Source organism: Schistocerca piceifrons, chromosome 4 (assembly GCF_021461385.2).
Source record: "Schistocerca piceifrons isolate TAMUIC-IGC-003096 chromosome 4, iqSchPice1.1, whole genome shotgun sequence".
NCBI lineage: Eukaryota > Metazoa > Arthropoda > Insecta > Orthoptera > Acrididae > Schistocerca > Schistocerca piceifrons.
In genome coordinates, this window is record NC_060141.1 from 152,916,239 (window position 1) to 152,937,166 (window position 20,928).

Here is a 20,928-nt window from a genome sequence, read left to right on the forward strand (position 1 = left end):
CAATATATTCGATACCTCATCCAGAAACGCACCCTCTCGAAACCTGGCGAGCAATCTACACCGCGATGCAGAGCGCCTCTCTTGCAGAGTCTGCCACTTGAGTTTATTAAACATGTCCGTAACGCTATCACGGTTACCAAATAACCCTGTGACGAAACGCGCCGCTCTTCTTTGGATCTTCTGTATCTCCTCCGTCAACCCGATCTGGTACGGATCCCACACTGATGAGCAATACTCAAGTATAGGTCGAACGAGTGTTTTGTAAGCCACCTCCTTTGTTGATGGACTACATTTTCTAAGCACTCTCCCAATGAATCTCAACCTGGTACCCGCCTTACCAACAATTAGTTTTATATGATCATTCCACTTCAAATCGTTCCGCACGCATACTCCCAGATATTTTACAGAAGTAACTGCTACCAGTGTTTGTTCCGCTATCATATAATCATACAATAAAGGATCCTTCTTTCTATGTATTCGCAATACGTTACATTTGTCTATGTTAAGGGACAGTTGCCACTCCCTGCACCAAGTGCCTATCCGCTGCAGATCTTCCTGCATTTCGCTACAATTTTCTAATGCTGCAACTTCTCTGGATACTACAGCATCATCCGCGAAAAGCCGCATGGGACTTCCGACACTATCTACTAGGTACTAGATACGTAGAGGCGGCAGCCTCATCACGCGAGTTAACCAGCACAGCGCTCGTAAAGCAGCCAGGGGATTATAAAACTACTGTCAAACTCACATACAGCCTCGGTTACGGGACTAAAATTATTTTCACTCTTAAATGTAACATATGTTTAGAGGTATACCGGGTGTCTCTCCTAAAAGTCGTCATGCGCATTTTCTCTGGTGTTTCCACAGATATTTGCAGCTTTTTGCAATGTGCAGCTTTTATCAGCCCAAACAAATACAGCTCATTACGTATTTTATACGATGCCCAGTGTCGACGGAAAGCGTCGGTTTGTTTCCCGTTACAAACAAAATAATTTTTGATGCGGTAATATTGCGTGCCCATTCGATAGAGAGGACCCAAATTTCTCTAGTGCGATATTGGTTTTATTGATGTGAATTAACAGGGACAGGAAAAGACGAAAAATAGCCATCAGTCCACGATGTGACATTATCCTGACTGCCTTGTCCGAGAATTACTTCGAGCAGATAGTTAGAGAACCAACTCGTGAAGCTAACGTTTTAGACCTCATAGCAACAAATAGACCGGAACTTTTCGACTCCGTGAATGTAGAAGATGGTATCAGTGATCATAAGTCAGTGGTTGCATCAATGACTACAAGTGTAATAAGAAATGCCAAGAAAGGAAGGAAAATATATTTGCTTAACAAGAGTGATAGGGCACAAATCGCAGAATATCTGAGTGACCACCATCAAACGTTCATTTCTGAGGAAGAGGATGTGGAACAAAAATGGAAAAAATTCAGAAACATCGTCCAGTACGCTTTAGATAAGTTCGTACCGACTAAGGTCCAAAGCGAGGGGAAAGATCCACCGTGGTATAACAATCATGTACGAAAGGTACTACGGAAACAAAGAAAGCTTCATCATAGGTTTAAGAGTAGTCGAATCATAGCTGATAAGGAAAAGCTGAACGAAGCGAAAAAGAGCGTAAAGAGAGCAATGAGAGAAGCATTCAACGAATTCGAACATAAAACATTGGCAAACAATCTAGACAAGAACCCTAAAAAGTTTTGGTCATATGTAAAATCGGTAAGCGGATCTAAATCCCCTATTCAGTCACTCGTTGACCACGATGGCACCGAAACAGAGGACGACCGAAGAAAGGCAGAAATACTGAATTCAGTGTTCCGAAACTGTTTCACTGCGGAAAATCGTAACACGGTCCCTGACTTCAGCCGTCGCACGGACGCCAAAATGGAAAATATTGAAATAAACGATATCGGAATTGAAAAACAACTGCTATCACTTAGTAGCGGAAAAGCATCCGGACCAGACGAGATACCCTTAAGATTCTACAGTGATTATGCTAAAGAACTTGCCCCCTTTCTATCAGCAATTTATCGTAGATCGCTGGAAGAACGTAAAGTACCTAGCGACTGGAAGAAAGCGCAGGTCGTTCCCATTTTCAAGAAGGGTCATAAATCAGATGCGAATAATTGTAGGCCTATTTCGCTTACGTCAATCTGTTGTAGAATAATGGAACATGTTTTGTGTTCTCGTATTATGACGTTCTTTGATAATACAAATCTCCTTCATCGTAACCAACATGGATTCCACAAACAGAGATCATGTGAAACTCAGCTCGCCCTATTTGCCCAAGAAATTCACAGTGCCGTAGACACTGGCGAGCAGATTGATGCCGTATTCCTGGACTTCAGGAAGGCATTTGATACGGTTCCGCACTTACGTTTAGTGAAAAAAATACGAGCTTACGGAATATCGGACCAGGTTTGTGATTGGATTCAGGATTTCCTAGAAGAAAGAACACATGATGTCATTCTTAACGGTTCAAAATCTGCAGATGTAGAGGTAATTTCGGGAGTACCGCAGGGAAGCGTGATAGGACCTTTATTGTTTACAATTTACATAAATGACTTAGTTGACAACATCGGTAGCTCCGTGAGGCTATTTGCAGATGACACGGTTGTCTACAAGAAAGTAGCAACATCAGAAGACTCGTACGTACTCCAGGAGGACCTGCAGAGGATTAATGCATGGTGCGACAGCTGGCAGCTTTCCCTAAACGTAGATAAATGTAATATAATGCGCATACATAGGGGCAGAAATCCATTCCAGTACGATTATGCCATAGGTGGTAAATCATTGGAAGCGGTAACGACCGTAAAATACTTAGAAGTTACTATCCGGAGCGATCTGAAGTGGAATGATCACATAAAACAAATAGTGGGAAAAGCAGGCGCCAGGTTGAGATTCATAGGAAGAATTCTAAGAAAATGTGACTCATCGACGAAATAAGTAGCTTACAAAATGCTTGTTCGTCCGATTCTTGAGTATTGCTCATCAGTATGGGACCCTTACCAGGTTGGATTAATAGAAGAGATAGACATGATCCAGCGAAAAGCAGCGCGATTCGTCATGGGGACATTTAGTCAGCGCGAGAGCGTTACGGAGATGCTGAACACGCTCCAGTGGCGGACACTTCAAGAAAGGCGTTACGCAATACGGAGAGGTTTATTATCGAAATTACGAGAGAGCACATTCCGGGAAGAGATGGGCAACATATTACTACCGCCCACATATATCTCGCGTAATGATCACAACGAAAAGATCCGAGAAATTAGAGCAAATACGGAGGCTTACAAGCAGTCGTTCTTCCCACGCACAATTCGTGAATGGAACAGGGAAGGGGGGATCAGATAGTGGTACAATAAGTACCCTCCGCCACACACCGTAAGGTGGCTCGCGGAGTATAGATGTAGATGTAGATGTAGATGTAGACTCAGCAGCAGCAGTGTTGCTGCGTGACGTAGTAGTCAGCGGGGGCCAGGGCCGTACTGTAGCTGCTGAAGTAGTGGTCATTCGTGCTGTTCCTGTTAATAAATATCGAGAAAATTAATATCACGCTAGGCTAACTGTGACCGCTCCGTCGAATGAACTCGTAAAATACCGCTTTAAAAATCATTTTGTAATGTAACGGGAAGCAAACCGATGCTTTCCTACGACACTGGGTGCCGCGTGAAATACGTGGTGTGTGAGTTGACTCCAGTAACACATTGGATAGACTAAACTGCAGATATCTGCTGGAACACCAGAGAAAATGCGCTTGATAATTCTTAGGACGGACACCCAGTATACATCAAGTTACACATTAATAACCACCTTACAAGAGCAAACAGTTTTAAAAACCGTGAATCTTACCAAAAAAATGTAAAAATTAAGAAAAGGAATCCACATAAATGTGCCTCATATCCCCTATAATGAGCTAATTCTCTTGGTTCGGATGATCTGTGTCAATGGAACTGATGGTCATTTAGAAGCTAGTATTCAAATAGTAGCTTGCCACGATGGTCATGACGTTCTGTAAGCATTTACGAGCTGTGAGCAGCACCAACATACGACTTACCACGTCAGTCTGGTTATGTTCTGCTCACACGAGCGTCAAAGCTAAACTAATGTCGTACGTAATAATTGTTTCTTTAATTATAACCTATTATCACAAAAACTGCCGTCATACTATAGATTTTGGTTTACCATGGTCAGCTTCAGAAAGGTCAGGAAAACCAAACCATATACAACTGCTGGATAAGCTCCATCTTGTAAACAAGTAATGAAATTTTGAAAAGACACCAATGTAAAAAATATATAAAATATCAACTTCATGAAACATATCAGATTAAAAAGAAACAAAGCCTTATATTATCATAATAAGGCTTAACAATATTTCATTCTTTTCAGCATATGTTTTCATATAGTGACCTTTCATAAAATTCGTAATTTACTGTTACAAGTTGGAGATTGTCCAACAGTTGTATTTGGCCTCCCTTTTCCTGATAGACGTGAAGATATTATGCACCAAAATCGATAGTCTTAACATATTTGTTTTGACAATAGACTGGAATTAAAGAAACAAATTCCATACTTCCCCCATCACTGTTTCCATTCGCGGCTATCCGTCCGCAGCGGGTGGTCTACTGACGACCGGCGTGTTCGCTCAGAGCGCTGGCTGCTCTCCGTAATAAAAAAAATTGAGTAAAAGGATCAACAACGAATTTCAATGGACGTCATGTGACGTCTGCTACGATCAAATACAACGAACAAATGAGAAAAAAAGCGGTTAGCATTGGTGCCTCTAGATCACGGGGTTCCGGGTTCGATTCCCGGCCGGGTTGGGGATTTTCTCTGCCCGGGGACTGGGTGTTTCTGTTGTCCTCATCATTTTATCATCATCATCATCATTCGTGACAGTGGCTACATTGGACTGTGCAAAAAACTTGGACTGTGTAAAATTTGGGACTTTGTACGGGCGCTGATGTCGCTGCTTGTATAAGTAATACCTACATTTTATAATATTGTTGTTGTTGAGGCTTTCAAAAGGTTCAAATGGCTCTGAGCACTATGGGACTTAACTTCTGAGGTCATCAGTCCCCTAGAACTTAGAACTACTTAAACCTAACTAACCTACGGACATCACACACATCCATGCCCGAGGAAGGATTCGAACCTGCGACCGTAGCGGTCGCGCGGTTCCAGACTGTAGCGCTTAGAACCGCTCGGCCACCCTGGCCGGCCGTTGAGGCTTTCAGTCCGAACACTTGTGCGATACTGCTCTACACTCTAGCCTATCCTCGGCGTGCATCTTCATATTTGCCTAACCACTACAACCAACATTTGAAATTGCTTACTGTATTCATGCCGAGGTCGCCCTCTACAAGACCCTCCCCCCAAACACACACAAGCTCATTTCCCTTCACTACCCAAGTGACAATTCCTTGATAGCTCAAGACGTGCACTGTCAACCAATCCCTTCTTTCGGTCAACTTGTGGCCTTCATTTCCTTTTTTTCCCCAATATGATTCAATACTCCATTAGTTACCCCCTATTCTCATTTAACCGTTAACACTGTTACGTACGACCGCATTTCCTGCAAGAAATTTTTGTCGCTCTCCTTTCTCTTCCGTAAAGACCTACATTTCAGACCAAAATCCTCAAAAAGTTTTGATTCAGGTTTCTCTTCAGCTGGAACGCTTTCCTTGCCATCACTAGTTGCCACTTTACTTTTTCTACAGGTCGGTTTTGTACATTATTTTGCATCCCAAACAGCGAAACTCAGCACCTACGTTCAATATCACACAGATGTTAAGGGTGTTAAAAGCTATGGTCGAGTAACGATATCGCACTCACTGAAACATCCCAATAGTTTTGTTCGATCTTCGATGAAACGAAAAATATCAGAATGCCTGTTACGACTGTCAGCAAGTTTAATTGTTTAAACGAACCTATTTCTGAATTCATAATGACGACGCATTCCCACTAATTAGTATCATTAATATGAAAGTGTCTGTCATGCAACAAAGATATAAAACTCGACAAAATCTCAGCATCAACATAACAGAAATTACTATTAGCTGAACATGCTGATATTTACGCAAGAAGTACGATGCCCAGTCCTGTATTACTGAACCCACTTGTAAGACGCTTCAGCATATTCGAAGGATAGAAACGCCATCAACGATTAGTTTTTAATTGTTGAAGCGACTTCTTGCGAAAATAAGCATCATACTGATTTATTACAGAAAGAGAATGAAACAACAATTAATTTACGGAAGGAACTGTACATGATACAAACTATAACGCAAACGGAACTGCGATCATAGCTTTAAGTACTATTAGAAAGATCATCATAGAGGTCTTAATCAAGGTCCAGTATAATAAATTCGTTGGCACCGACTATCCGAAGCTACAAATTGCTTGAGTTGTACAATCACATCGTTAGCTTTAGAAAAGCTGTTCACAAAAGCAGGATTTACTCTGATTGAAGGGAAACCTTTTCCCAAAGGGGTTATCCTTTCAGACAGCAGACAAAAATCTAACTATCTTCTGTGCTTTTCATTTTCATACTTTTGATAAATATAATACTGTCCACGTTTTTGTACGCAGATTTTTACCTCATTTACTAGATTCGTCGATCAATCTCGATGTTATGCAATATCGATGTTTTGGTATCTATTACCATTGTCCATCGACGTTTAGTCTTTGATACTGAAATAGACAACAGTGTCATATATCCATACGCAGACCAATCTCGTCTCCTACCATGGTGCGGCATCACCAGCGTCACAGCTTATGCGGCGCAGAAGTTTTTCTTTTTTTGTCTAGTTGGACTATTACTGCAGTTGGAGTCACAAACGCTGGAGGTCGAGTTTAGGCTTATTCTGCGCACCTACATCACGCATTCTCCGACGGCCAATCAGAGTTCAGTAGTGCTCTGAGCGCTCTGTTGCGAATACTGTATGCAATCAATCAGCATTAAGCTCGATCTTAGCAAATTATTTAGCGAATTTTTATTCCATTTGTCGTGATTGATGATTGTGGTAAGCGACAAATTCTACACAAGGAAATGAGAGACATAATTTGCAAGCTACACGTTGACATCAGGCGCAGATCACGTGTACGTGCTTAACGCAATAGCGACGCTTAGAAATGGAAACAGTGCGATATCCGTCTGTTTCTCGGCATGTGCGAGCCGCCATCGTTCGTGGATCGACTCTAATTTTCACAAGTGTGCTTGTTGGTTGCCTTAGGACTGCGACATTTATGCTGTTTATGAATGTAATGAAAAAAGGTACCCCGTCGTGTGGAATGTTTAGTTTGAAGATTTATGTCTTAAAATTATATTTCCATAATGTAGTGTGGTTCGTGGTGTAATTTAGAATTGAAAGTTATTCTTTTATTTATTGTTACCTTTGTGAGGAGAACTGATCAGGCCACAGTTGTTAAGAGTCCACAAATTGAGCCATATCACAATAGAACGTATGTAATACGTATGATGCAATTAGGGAAGACACGCAGAAAATTATATATAGACTATATATAATTCAGTACAGGCAGTCTGAGTCAGCAAGCGACCTGATTGGGAGGTACCATTCCCCGTAATCATAGTACTTCGTGGACATTCAACTGTCCGTAAGACCTCTTGTTGCTTTTCCTTTTCTTTCTCGCCGTGTGCGAACTCGTATCCGAAGCAATATGACCAATCATGAAATAAATAATCCAGAATTATTTTTGAACCTCAATACACTGCATTTTGAAACATAGTTTAGAACATACACTCATGAGAGCAACACTAATATTTCTCTCTCATTAAGCCATGACAACAGCAGAACGATCAAAGTTGAGACGAACTTTTTCTCATTAAAAAAATGAAGGTGTCACTTTCAACTGATTGCAACAAGGAATGCCTCTTTCCTAGTTCGAGTCGTACGTCATGAATAAACCTAACTATGAGATCATACGAAGATTAAAATATTATTACCTGTTTACTACAAAGAATAACGATTAAAAAAATTCTTCCATGAGCGAAAAAAAAAGATTCTTTTCTTATTCAAGTCTTCCTTATTATAACGTAGTAAGTAATTCGTTTCTTAGGAAATAAAGGTTCTGGTTGTCTCCCAGTAATAAAATAATTTAATACATTAATAAAATATTGTGATATTATGGATATATCCGAATCTATTTGTTTACCTCAAAGTAACAGCAGACATTTCTATTGGAGAAACATCCAAAACCCTGCTCGTGTCTCCGTTCACTATCGCCTCACTTATCCTGTACGCAAATTCGTCAGGTGACTGAAAGCTGACACAGAAATTATTGTAGGCTAAATGCTTGGTTGTGTCATTGGAACGTTTTTCAAAAGCTAAAAGTTGCTGACCTATCAGGACTAGGTAGTTTCGGTTTAAAAACAATTTCCATATACCACTAAGAGTCTATGAAACACCTCAACTGCCATACTCTTAGGACAGGATCTCTTCTGTTCGATCCGTAAACATTGATGTGAATGTACTTCTGAGGAGTTGGTTATGAAACAATTAGCTGCCACCACAAACACCTCTCCCTTTCCTTAAACATTTTTGTACAGCATGGAATTACAGATAATCACTTGTTGTTATACATTCCCATTATCTACACAGAGAATCGCCAACTTTTAACACAACACAATGGCTGCACACATAATTATTTTTTCGTTAATAACGTAATCGTTGTAGTGTTCTAAATTCCTTACACTTCTCCTGTGTGTAATATTCTTGCTGCTTTATATTTTCCTAATGAACAAGCTTTTTTGTTTTTAATTAAGCCATTAGATTTGTTCTTCTGAATGTTAGTAATCTAAACACTAATATGTCTAAAAATATGGATGAACGTATAAATATCTGTAAAACAGGTCAAGTAGCATTATTGAATGAGAAGTCATTGTTAACGTTCTGCGCGCTAGGTAGAGTCGGGCACGAACACTGCGGTGTGCTTGAGCTGGAGGCATTATGGCAGCGCTCATCGTTATTCGAACTGTAACTAAGCGTGGACAGAATGCTGCGAAGGGTACATCGAACTGTTCATTGGTCTGAGGAAGAGGTCTAGCCGGAAGGTGACAGAAATATATGTTAGTGGGGGCAAGACACTAAAATGGCTATTTTTTATGTAAATGAGGCACTTGTCACAAAACAAAATTTTATACTTGATGCAAAACCTTATTATATCTTTGAGAACTGATGGTTATTCATGGCGTACAGAGAATTCTGTAACGAATGAAAATCTGTGCTCCTCCCCGCGAATGTGGGTGCCTCATTATAATCGCGTGGCTGGCTACGTCGTTGCGACATCATAAATGCAATGTCTGATAATGGACCACCTCCGCTGTGTTTCCAGGACAGAAGCTGGGTTTCAATTGTAAACTTAACAAAAAAAATGGTTCAAATGGCTCTGAGCACTATGGGACTCAACTGCTGAGGTCATTAGTCCCCTAGAACTTAGAACTAGTTAAACCTAACTAACCTAAGGACATCACAAACATCCATGCCCGAGGCAGGATTCGAACCTGCGACCGTAGCGGTCTTGCGGTTCCAGACTGCAGCGCCTTTAACCGCACGGCCACTTCGGCCGGCGTAAACTTAACAACTCATTTTATTTATCAAAACTGTGACTGATAAATGAACTGATAATTTTAAAAAGTAAGAAAATTTATTCACATAAGCTAACTTACCGAGTGGAATAAGTGGTTTGCCCGTCTTCATAAATTATTATAAAATTAACAACTGCTAGTAAAACATACTGGATTCACCATTTTGTATAAGAAATAATTAAGTCCACACATAATCTGTAAAAATATTTCGTGTTACATTTTAGCGAGTAATTAACTCTATAGGAAATGAAACAGCGGCATTGCACAATCACTGCTAACAACCTTTATTTCAGTAGACTGACTGAGAGTGTAATGTTTTGTAATCGTTACGTGCATGTCAGCATGAATGGTAAATAATTGTACTGCACTACTGTGTGGGCAGACGAGTTTTGCTATCTTGTTAGCATTTCTGAGGCACAGGGCCGGTAGTTGCAACTGAAGTGGCTTCAGCATCATTACTTAAGTAAACGGCATTGAAACCAGTTTCGTTACTTGAATGAAATTCCATGTATCCTTGACCATGAAGGCTTTTCGTTCCCTAATATGCTTCAGTATTAATCTCGTCGCAGATTAAATTTGTATTTATATCGTCTTATTTGGTAAGGTTTATCGGCAACCAGTCCGACAGTCGATTGTTAGAAATAGTGACCCTTTTAAGTGGCGAGATTTATGGTGAAGTGTGTCGCTGCTCTATAGAAATATTTTATATCGACGTACAAGTTATGACGATCGCTCCCCATTGACCTACTTCAGGCAAGTATATCTTAAAAATTTTGTGATCTATTGCAGTTACGCGGACTATACGTATGCCATAGTTCGCGAGCAATATTTTTAGAAATTTTACAACTGAAAATTTGGTTACACTTAATCTGAAAAGAGCCGTTCGGTCACATTCTGCGCCTCTGAATAAAGAAATGCACATTCTTTGCACGTTCGTGCAAGTGATCAGTGCAGCAACGAGTACGCACTAGCTGCGAATCACTACGAACACCACACGGACTTTAGAAAGTGACAATATTTATGCCGGCCGCTGTGGCCGAGTGGTTCTAAGCGCTTCTGCTGCTGATATGGTCGCAGGTTCGAATCCTGCCTCGGGCATGGATGTGTGTGATGTCCTTAGGTTAGTTAGGTTTGAGTAGTTCTAAGTTCTAGGGGACTGATGACCTCAGACGTTAAGTCCCATAGTGCTCAGAACCATTTGAACCATTTTTTGTCCTTAGGTTAGTTAGGCTTAAGTAGTTCTAAGTCTAGTGGACTGATGACCTCAGATGTTAATTCCCATAGTGCTTAGAGCCATTTGAACTATTTTGACAATAGTGATTAAAATTCTTCTGGATATTATGCCGCGTCATTGCTAAAAACTAACAACAATAATAAACTAAAACCGACGTTTCGGCCGAATTGCAACGGCCTTCTTCAGGGCATGAGAAAGGCCGTTGAAATTCGGCCGAAACGTCGGTTTTAGTTTATTATAAACTAAACTAAAATAGCAACGACGCGGCGTAATACCCAGAAGAATTTTAATCGCTATGACACCGGCCTCGGAAGCCTACGTTCTTATATCATTTTGACAATATTTATAACCAGAATGAGATTTTCACTCTGCAGCGGAGTGTGCGCTGATATGAAAGTTCCTGGCAGATTAAAAGTGTGTGCCGAGTTCGAGTCTCGGTCTGGCACACAGTTTTAATCTGCCAAGACGTTTCAATATTTATAACATTAGGAAGCACCAAACGCGTAATATTATTATTTAATTCAGAGGATATAATGAAATTATGACATTGCAAAAGCGCTACAATAAGGCCATGTAAGGTTTCTGTAGCGACTGTGTAGTTATTGACAATTGGCATCAAGTCGAATTCTTTGTTGAAAGTGACTTAAATACTAGCAGACCTAACTTTTGACGAGAGTAAAATTAGGCTACATGTGAATGGTGGCCGATGTGTGGTTGAGCTCGTAGCTAGACACTTATTCGTCGAATATAATACTCGCCATTTTTCTGACGCACTGACTCAACCACTGGACAGCTAGATAACGTGTAATCTATTAAGTTTGATACATACAGGGTGTTACAAAAAGGTACGGCCAAACTTTCAGGAAACATTCCTCACACACAAATAAAGAAAAGCTGTTATGTGGACATGTGTCCGGAAACGCTTAATTTCCATGTTAGAGCTCATTTTAGTTTGTTCTTGCACCTACGATCAATGGAGCACGTTATCATGATTTCATACGGGATACTCTACCTGTGCTGCGAGAACATGTGCCTTTACAAGTACGACACAACATGTGGTTCATGCACGATGGAGCTCCTGCACATTTCAGTCGAAGTGTTCGTACGCTTCTCAACAACAGATTCGGTGACCGATGGATTGGTAGAGGCGAACCAATTCCGTGGCCTCCACGCTCTCCTGACCTCAACCATCTTGACTTTCATTTATGGGGGCATTTCAAAGCTCTTGTCTACGCAACCCCGGTACCAAATGTAGAGACTCTTTGTGCTCGTATTGTGGACGGCTGTGGTACAATACGCCATTCTCCAGGGCTGCATCAGCGCATCAGGGATTCCATGCGACGGATGGTGGATGCATGTAACCTCGTTAACGGAGGACATTTTGAACATTTCCTGTAACAAAGTGTTTGAAGTCACGCTGGTACGTTCTGTTACTGTGTGTTTCCATTCCATGATTAATGTGATTTGAAGAGAAGTACTAAAATGAGCTTTAACATGGAAAGTGAACGTTCCCGGGCACATGTCCACATAACGTATTTCTTTCTTTGTGTGTGAGGAATGTTCCCTGAAAGTTTGGCCGTACCTTTTTGTAACACCCTGTATAGAACTTGGAGTTGATTATTTAAAATGTTTGAGTTCTTACATTTTTATATTTACTTTCTCCATGCAGAAAGTTTAATTTTGCTACAGATTTAAGATACTGTAGTTTCTAAACCTTTCACTTTATTTTAGATAGCTGATTATCTTATTAATTTTAATGTGTTAAGAATTTTAGAAAGACTGGTTACGAATTACTAGACAAGACCATTGGTCCTAGCGGCTTGAAATTAGGAAGGAACATTCCTTATACAAAGTTGACTATCGTGAAGAAACGACTTTTCAGAGATCAAACCCAACGGTGGTTAAAGGAATTTTTTCGTGGGTAATTTGTATGACCCTAATACGTAAGTGATACGTGTGATAATCACAACAAAAAAATGGTTCAAATGGCTCTGAGCACTATGGGACTTAACTGCTGAGGGCATCAGTCCCCTAGAACTTAGAACTACTTAAACCTAACTAACCTAAGAACAACACACACATCCATGCCCGAGGCAGGATTCGAACCTGTGACCGTAGCGGTCGCGCGGCTCCAGACTGTAGCGCCTAATCACAACAAATTATCCAATTCCATACAGAGATCATAGTTGCTGATAACTGCTTATAACTACTCGTTTTGGCAATGGGCGAAAATAATAGTTATTTCAGATTCTTTAAGAAACGAAAATAAAGTATAGAAGAAACAAAATACTTTGTTGTGGAGTGGTAATGCGGCATTATTGTCTTGTTATAAGATGGCTTTAAGAAAGTATAGATTAATCATTAGTAAATATGATACTATCGCATGATTGTCTGATGTAATATGCCGGACGGAGTGGCCGAGCGGTTCTAGGCGCTTAAGTCTGCAACCGCGCGACACAGGTTCGAATCCTGCCTCGGGCATGGATGTGTGTGATGTCCTTAGGTTAGTTAGGTTTAAGTAGATCTAAGTTCTAGGGGACTGATGACCTCAGAAGTTAAGTCCCATAGTGCTCAGAGCCAATTGAACTAATTGATGTAATATACGGATATTCTCTCTGAAAATAGGCACTCACATCCGTGATTACTTAGTAACTTTTTAAATTTTCTAAAGGGAAGATATTGCTGATACGATTATCAGTTTGAAATCAGTTGCTCTCTTGAATAAAACAAGTTGATCGCGACACCACTTACAAGGAAAGTATACGAGATTTAAATGACTTAACGTTGAGAACCATGAGCAAGTTGGAGAATGTGTAGCGCCTCTCTTTTGGTCAAGACTAGAGTCTCTGTGGCTAAATCAGATACTTATCAATGGTTTCAGATGTTGTCTACCGCATATCCAGATATACTGAACAAACTGGGAAGGATTTTTAAAGAGATGCAACTAGCACAAAGATGCACTTCGGTTCGATCATTGTGAGATAACTGTGGAGAAGGATATTTATACGCAGGAGAAGATAAGAGTTAACAATTATACGCATGCGTATAATTGTTAACTCTTATCTTCTCGGCGTAATGAGTCTTGAAAGTCTCTTCGGGTTCGCTACCGGATACTATAATCAATTAGAATCCATATTTCGTGATCCAACTGTATGCCATCTTCGGTATAACGATGCTTCTGCTTCTAGGTCCTGATGAGAAAGTTTTATGTTCGGTTGAGATTAGTGTGTATACGTGTGTGCAGTGCATAATTGTGAATGTACACTTATTTTCAACTAAAGGCAAGACAATAAGCAGACTATGTTTCAGATCTTATACTGCGACAGTATGAACAGGATCTTTTTTTCATTTTTAATGCTGTAGTCTGCTCGAAAAAGCCTGTAGATTTTTATTTTGCATCGATATACTTTTGGAATGGCAAATATTGTTACAAGCCCAACAGCGAATGTAATGTATTGCGAATACATTGAAAGAACGATCCTTTATTGTATGATTATATGGTAGCGGAACAAACACTGGTAGCAGTTATTTCTGTAAAATATCTGAGAGTATGCGTACGGAACGATTTGAAGTGGAATGATCATATAAAATTAATTGTTGGTAAGGCGGGTGCCAGATTGAGAATCATTGAGAGAGTCCTTGGAAAATGTAGTCCATCAACAAAGGAGGTGGTTTACAAAACACTCGTTCGACCTATACTTGAGTATTGCTCATCAGTCTGGGATCCGTACCACGTCGGGTTGACAGAGGAGATAGAGAAGATCCAAAGAAGAGCGGCGCGTTTCGTCACAGGGCTACTTGGTAAGCGTGATGACGTTACGGAGATGTTTAGCAAACTGAAGTGGCAGACTTTGCAAGAGAGGCACTCTGCATCGCGGTGTAGCTTGCTGTCCAGGTTTCGAGAGGGTGCGTTTCTGAATGAGGTATCGAATTTATTGCTTCCCCCTACTTATACCTCCCGAGGAGATGACGAATGTAAAATTAGAGAGATTCGAGCGCGCACGAAGGCTTTCCGGCAGTCGTTCTCCTGCGAACCATACGCGACTGGAACAGGAAAGGGAGGTAATGACAGTGGCACGTAAAGCGCCCTCCGCCACACATCGTTGGGTGGCTTGCGGAGTGTAAATGTAGATCTAGATGTAGATGTAGACCAATTTCAACTTAAGAGTCTTGAGAGCCTGAGCTATAAGATAAAGTGATATGAAATCCGAGCTTACTTATGCTTGACTGTCAGTAAAACCTGGGCAGCGGTGGGGGGAGGGGGGGTGAACTGTTCTGGAACGCCTTGTACCTGCCTATGACAAGATCTTGGATGGTCGAACTGGAGTCACCCAGTTTTAATTTGTCAGCAGTGTTTAAAGTGTTTGCTAATAATAAAGCATTTTTTTCCAAAGTTCCTACTTCTTGTAAAAGAAGTGCGATTTTCTTGCAAAAATATACGATGTTTAACTGAATAAAAATTAGTTCTCTACGTCAGTGATCCTTCTAAATAAATTAAACGGCCGGCAAGTAAGTTGGTTGCAAGTAGTATCCAACAGTTGGTTTTGTAGACAAATCTCGGAAATTACTTGAGCAATCTGACAGAATTTCCAACCTGTGCTTTTATTTGTGTGTGTGTGGCAGAAAAAGACAGAATCAGGCATGCGTTAAATGTGTCCAAGTAGTTCAAGAAATAATGGCGCACAGAGCATGCCAACAGACGCTACCCCTCTCCCCCTCTCTCCTCTCCTCAGGAAACCGACAGCTGCTACACCAGAACATGCATTAAATTCGAAGCACATTGCAGTGCTGAGATTCAAAGCCATTTCATTCACAGGTCGTAACGTAATGTACAAAAACAAATTGGTACTGCTATCACAGCTGTACGGCGACGTTTCTTTGTTTTTTTGTTCTAACGACGAAATTGCAGACATGCTATATTTCTGTCAACAATGGCAGTTGTACTTTACGCAAAGTTCATAAGCAGCATGTGCGATCAGTTAGGAGCAAGGAGTTACTGGCCGACGCATACCACAGAGACATCGCGGTACTGTGTGACGTCACAGCAGTCGCTCTTGCAAGCGGCCTCGGCATTAGGTTTCCCACCAAACGACAAGTCGGTGCAACAGCTTGTTGGCGCATGTGATTTCGCCTACGCAGCGCCGCTTTGAAGCAGGGTTTAAATTTTATTTGCCGCCTGTGAGCACAAGGGTTCCGGCTTGCGAAAAACAATTCTGCCTGCTCGGACGTGTACATCTGTTACCCGCCTTTGTGCATGCTTGAGTTACATCTCGCTGCGGTTTCTCTCCAATGTTATCTGCAGGAAGGGCCGTGACCTGAGCACCTTCTTAATCCACGCGGATACACTGCGAGCATTCATAGCAACCTCACCATTGCTCCGCCTCAAAGCTATTTATTACGTTCACAGCAACTTGTTGATCTTCAAACAGACCTCCCTTTATTACCATGCCCTCCAGTAAACTAATTTGAGTACGAAAATTTATGAGGTATTTAGTATTTGCAGATAATTAACTAACTATTTTACGCCGTCTTGACATAACACGTAATGTCGTAACTTTCCACCTAGTTGGAACGTGGGATGATGTTTTGAAACCATCCTTCCGATACCATCTGACGAGTCGTCAGTAATGAAAACGCCATTAAGTTTAGCGTCAGAAATTCGTCGTTGATGAGACGCCGAGAGAACAACAAAATTTGATCCTCAAGAAGAAAATATCGTTCGTAGAAAAAAAATCTTTGTATATGTTTAAAGGCTGTAAATGTCTTTGCTTTAATGCAACTCGAGACACGATTACCTACATTCGTTCAATGAACAGAATTTTATTCGTTTAATTTGCGCAGCATTTTGTTGCATCATCTGGAGCTTTCTGAAAATATTCCCGCTTTTCAACGAGAGAAACAAATATTAATCGCTAATGTTTTTTATGCTAGGGACCATTGCAGAAATTCCCTGATCCTGTTCTTTCTGTTTTGAAATAAACACCTAGACTGGCGATCAGCTAATTTCGCCTCCTTGGGCCTTATCAAGCAACATCGAACAAGAATTTTGTTATTTGTTTCAATTCGTCAGCATGTGAATCATACAGGAGTTGGAAACATTAGCATGAGCTCGTACAGTATATGTTCATAGATTCCGATATTTGACATTGGCCACGCCTTGTGGTTGTACTTCAGGCACACTTATTGAAATGTGCCCTGTTTGTTGGTACGGCGATTAGACGTACATATGGATAACACTTTTTAGTTCTAAATATACGGTGTGTTAAAAAAAAGTATTCCATATTTGGAGAGGTGGCATTATGGACCAAAAAAGAAAAAAAGTGTCCATTACAACATGGGTGATCTTAAAAGCTATGAGCACTTGTTCATCTTGGCTTCTACTGGAAGCTCTTGTCTATCACGAATGTCCCACAGAATGCAAGAAACAAATGACGACGAATACCTCTGTTATTGTCCACGCATACAGGATACAGTAAACACCTGTTAGTCTTAAAATTTTGAACGTATATGCTGTTCAGCAACGATGAACGTAAATGAATGATTTGAGAAAATCAGCCAACCAATTCAGGTGTTTGTAAAATGTTTTGTAATAATTTCTCCTCTTGTCATATAGGTCAAACAGGGCGTGCGATCAAAGTAAGGTATGAAGAACGTTATTAGGACAAAGGGGTTTAATGTGAACCACTTCACATTTTCGAACATTTACTCATTACTAATTATTCGCCTGAAGATCTAACAGAAATCATAATTTTGTGTAAAGGTGGTTACAGACCGGAAATTAGACTTATGTGAAGAACTCGAAATTTTTAAACATACACTCAGTAGGGATGGTAATATGTTAAATGATCAGCTGCAACTTGCGACTCGACAGCTTCTTGAAGATTTAGCAGATACTTCACATCGATTAATGTAGTTACAGGTCTCCACTTGTCATTCAGCCTCATCAAATTTCTATTTTTTCTGTAAATATATTATTTCTTTCTGTATATCCTCCTTTTTACTGTTATAACTCATTTTAAAGTTTCCCCTTCTCCTCCCTGCCTCCCATCTTCCATTTCTCTACCTAAAAAATTTTCTCAGTCCCTTCGAGATACAATGTGGCGATAGATAGTTTACACCTTATCTGTCTGCTATGCACACCTATTTTCGAATAGGTATACCACCTATCAGTGTTTCTTATTTCGTGCACTGTGACAACTTTGTCGATGTACATTTTAATGTGAAGACTTTTACGATTAGCCCAGGTCCAATGGGAGTGCTTTTAATCGACTCTGATTTTACTGATAGTCACGTAAACCATGTTACTTGACATGCTAATATGTGATTTTACGTGTAAGTAATTTTTATTATATTTTTATCAAGTGGTTTTGTACATCCTTTTTCACCTTTATTTTTAACTATGATGTGAAAAAACTCCTACGTAGGTCCATGTACTTTGAAGAGGACGATTTTACAATTGTTGAAACCATTGACAAGGGTTGTCAATAAAACTTTATACGCCCAACTGGCTTACTCAAATCATTCATCTTTTAGTGTTTTTCATATGAACCTTATTCTCAGTTCTGGATACGTGCGGTGCATGCGTTAGTTCTAATGGAGCCACTTAATGTTACATAAGTTTGTCAAATGCTTTTACATTGCAGTTTTATCTTTGTAGTTACCGGTATAATGGAAGCCTATTATTCCACATGGGAAATGGCGTACATGATCTTTTGTAATGGTTTGGCTATAGGAAGAAACCGTCAAGCTCGTTTCGTGTACGCTGAAAAATATCCAGAACGCAAGATGCCATCCGTACAATTATTCAGCCAACTTTTTCAGCCACTAGAAGACTCTGGTTCTGTATCTCCAACAACAGCGGATCGTGGCCGGCCTGCACCATTCGTACTTTCACTGTGTAGGAGCGGGGACTGCAACGAGTGGAAGAAGATCCTGAACTGGTGAAGAAAGGATTTTAGCACCTGTCTGAATTATTCGGCCTCTGGTTTGGCTGATCCTGCATGAACAGTTATTACATCCATACAACGCACATTATGTCCAACCCCCGGGCACAAGTTCAGCTTGCCATAATGCAGTGTTTCCAATAGATGTTGCTAACAAGGAGAGGTCCCCGTTGTGGGATCGACTTTTTGAAGGTTAAGGTTCCAAGCATCACATCCTGCAACCATTCACCCTGGTGGACCCTCGTTTGAGAGTATTCGACGAAAAAATTGCGGAATTAATGCGTGATGCTCTTCAGCTTTAAAAAAAGGGATGTTTAACAAACTGATTAAGGTTCAGTCTTCAGGAAGTTTTGAGTTGCCAACACGGTAGCTCGTGTTCGGTCAGAAGGCAGACTGCTCTCTGTAATAAAAAGAACTGAGCGAAGTAATCACGGGTGAACTTGAAGGGGTGTCACGTGACGTCCCCCCAGACCAAATGATGAGAACAATGACGAACAAAATGAAGAGAGAGGAGGAAAAAGTGGTTAGAATCTCATCGGGTGTTTTGAAACTATTTATTCTCAGAAATTTATCGAAATGACTTTTACTATTATTTTTATTCAATTAATTGGATTATGCGTATTTCGTTTATTTCTATTCGTTTGTCACATCGTTTTAATCAATATACTAACTTTTTCAAAATGCTGTACTTTTTTTGCTATCATTTTTTCCATTTGTAATCTTTGCGCACGTGATTTTAATTATTTTATGTATTGACTTTGATTTAATTCCTTCCGTTTTTTCATCCTATATTTTTTCCGTATTATTGCATTCATTATTTCCATTCCTCATTTTGCTTGAAATACGTTTTATTTTTATCCCGTCTTTCGCTTGAATCTTCATCTGCGTTACTTTGTCCACATTGGAGTAAGTATTAATGTTTTAAATGTTTTATGACGTTAACTATCCAAAAATTGTACATTTTGTAACAAAAAATACCTTTCTCACCGAATTGCACAGTCAATGTAAATTGATTATTTCGTCTTTTGTTTCTTAACTGATACATTTGAAGTTTAAAATGTTTAAATATCGTGACAGATGAATAAAAATAATTACGTTCACTTTCACAAAGGTCCGAAGTGGAAAAGAGTAATAGGAAGAAAAAAATTAGAGAAATTTGAAAAAGTTAATATATTGGTTATGAAAATTTGACGAAGGAACAGAAATAAAAAATAATAAAATTAATTGATTATAACTGATGATCAAAGCCATTTCGTTTAAGATTTATAAATAAAGATTTTCAAAGTACCTGATGGGACTGAACCCCTCAACCTCTTGCACAAGATGCCTGTACCTTAAACGTTACGCTCCGCAGCCAGTCTGTTAAAGAACCCTTTTTAAAGCTGAACAACATCACGTGAAATTTCGAAATTTTTTTCTGTCGTTTACCCACAAACGAGGACTCACCAGGGTGAATGGCTACAGGGCGTGAAACTTGGCTTCTTAATATGCATCACCTTTCAGATGACTTCAAAAAGTCGATCCCACCTCTAGGGACCACTCCTTGTAAGTGGTGAAGAATCACTTTTCACGACAAAACTACTTTTCACAGTCGACATTAGTTTCACTCGAGATGGGAATATCACTTTTCGTAACCAGCAAAAGTGGGTTGATACAAATCCACACGAAGTTGAAGAATCTAGGATAAAAATACTTTTGGTAAATTTACCATCTCGCCGTCGTGAGAAGCCAGTGATGACATTCCTCCTTATAAATCGTAGTGTCATCAATTATCTCGTCGAGGTGTAAGTTTACCTCTGAATTACACTGATCTCTGCTGAAGTCAATGGAAGTTTTATGACCTCTGTGTCGAAACATGCATGTGAACATTCGTAGGAAGATTTTTGCCATCTTCAGCAAGCTTTTAGCTATTTTCTTTCGGCTGGTACATACATTTTTTTAACATAGTTAAGTACTTTGCTATTGTATATTTGTTTGTTTCACTGTACATCACGCCATATATTATGATCAATAAAAAGAAACAACAGCTTGTTAATAATGACAAAACTTCAACACACAATATTTGAATCAAAACAAAAAGGATAACGTTTTGTATGAGTGTGGTGCACCATATCTCCTCCTTTGCAGTGACGTCATAA